We start from the raw sequence: 2,636 nt of genomic DNA on the forward strand, positions 1-2,636 counted from the left end.
TCAAAGTTCAGGTTGGAGTTCTCAATCTGCATAAACATTTCCTCTGAATTAGAATACATGGTGCACAAGAAATGTTGTTTGAAATTGAAAGTACTGATGTGGTTCTTGCAGTTCTAGGATCTTAACTAATTTGGAAGAGAAAGCCCAGTACCAATAATAGACAAAGAGCCATGCAAAACCTCCCTTCCTTCTGTATCCTACTTTATCAGTAACTAAAACCAACAATCAGACAGAGAACAAAGATTATCTACTGAAGAAAATATACTAATAATGGGGTTAATGAATTGTATATTTAGATGTCTACAAGCATCTTCAGGGTGCAACAGACTAACATGCTCGAGAGAAGACTCAAGGCTTTTACTGGAACATTCTGGTTTTTACCTTGCAAATGCCCTTCCTTAACTTTAATGACAAAAAATTTGACATCAATTAATAAAAACATGTTGAGTGCTCCAATTAGAAAGCACATAAACATAATTACCTGTTGATATTTAATTCCAGAGGCTAACACGTCTTTACATACATTGCTCTCCCATGTTTGGCCTGGGTGGGTGCCTATGACATGAAGTACTCAATTTAACTTAATACAATTATTAAAACATTATTTTACTTGCCCAGAAGAATTTTACCTTCATTTGTCTTCTTCCAGGCATAAAACATTCATTCTTTTTTGGTATTTTGACTTAGCTAAAGTAAGGAAAATTTTGTTCAAATATCACAAATTTGTTTCACAATAAGCATAAGGAATATGAAATAAAACAGAGTACCTAATTTATTTGGCCAACAAAGTTCACCTTGTTTGCTACACTGATGTTTGGATAACCTCAAATTTAGTAAAAGGTCTATAAGAGTCCTGTAAAAAAAGAACACCAATTTGAGATATAGTACATGTGAAAACACTTCTCAGAAATTATCCATTTGCCTTTTTCCTTTGATCTTTTAATAGAAAACTTTAACCTGCAACAAGCGTGTAACTTAGTTTCAGTGAGCTCAGCTTGGCTTTTAACATACCTCAGGTGTTGGGTCTGCACAAACAAGATGGGGATTTTAGTAAGGGACAAAGGTTTGGGGCTTGCGTTTTCCTCCCCAGGTTTTACAGGTCACATTCTAAACCTACTCCACCTACTTATGGCTAAAATGCATTGATACTGATCAATATCGACATTACATATACAGGGAATACAGAGTGGATTTTAATGTTTGCTTGCCTGCAAATAGAAGAAAAACAATCTTCAAAGAAAATCTTGCAAAAAGAAACATTTTTCTTGATTTCTACAAGATTATATAACATGCATAATTGTCTCTAAGCACCCAGGAAAGAGACAATTTCCTTTCTAGGTGCAGGAAACCTTTTAACAATGACCATAGTTTAGTTTTTCATCATAAATTCTAACCTGTTTGAAAACCTTTTATGTTCTTGTTCAGATCAGAGATCTACTTACATTAGCTTCATAAAATTGTTCACATCCAGCTGGAACAAGGGAGAGGCACTTCAACACAGCACAGTTGTTATTACAGATATTCACTGTAAACTCAGTGTTAGAAACACAAAAGCTGGCTTCATAATGCAGCCTGAAAATACTGAGTTTATCACTTATAGGCAGAGTTTTGCGGGTTCTGATGGATTTCGGATTTCTAGTTGTTGGTCTCAAATGTGCTTTTAGTCAAAAAGGTGTTGTATTAGCAGTAACTATAATGAACATAATCAATGAATGTTGCAGGTCCAATCAGTGTAAGCTCAGAACACCTTATTTTCTGAAAGTTGGTGCAGGTATCTTGCCTCTGGTATTCATGTGGCCCATTTGACTCTATATTTGACCTGTGACTCTATATAAACACAGAGGCCGACAGTAGGTGTGTGTGTGTAACTGTGCCAAGCAGGACCTGAATCCTATTGTACATTGCACCCCCATTAGGAAAATGGGCACCATCCAACAATGATGCCTTGGAAGGGAACAATCAGGAACACTGATGTCATTCTATCTAATTATAATAGAATTAATAAGTGACTGTCTTTCAGAAGAAATTATCCAAAGTTGCTGCTTAGTTGTATGGAGTAAATAGAAATTGTCTCAACAGATTAATCAGACTTCATTGTTCTTAATACCAGACACCTATAAAATGTGTATAAATTACTAAAGATGCTAATTTGAAACAAACATTTTGTGAACATAATAGTTATGAACTCTCTAAGTGATCTGAGACACTGATTTAACTTTTGGAAAAGTTATCCAAAACAACACAGGAGTTCCATTCCCTAGAGGTAATGTTGCTTTATTCTCATTACTCACAGAGAGCAGTGGTTTATCTTCCATTGCTGTAAGGGGTATGTTGGCATCTACTGATCAAGGCATCCCTGTGTCTGCTCTTTCATCCACCAACACATTATCACAGTCTGCATTTTCCCACAAGGAAAGCAAACACATCACACTTTTCCAAAGAAAAGGAATCATATGAAGCAATTAATGGAAAAACATATTGGAGATTAGACCCATAAAGCTCAAAACAAATTTTTGAGTTGAATGTGAAGTCAAGTGAAAGCTTTTTTGTAGGATTATTACAATAATAGGGCTCTCAGGAACTACTTGCCCTCTCACTCAGGATATTTCACAGAAAAAATAAGAATCACCACAACA

Source organism: Prinia subflava, chromosome 1 (genome assembly GCF_021018805.1).
Source record: "Prinia subflava isolate CZ2003 ecotype Zambia chromosome 1, Cam_Psub_1.2, whole genome shotgun sequence".
In the NCBI taxonomy this organism is placed as follows: domain Eukaryota; kingdom Metazoa; phylum Chordata; class Aves; order Passeriformes; family Cisticolidae; genus Prinia; species Prinia subflava.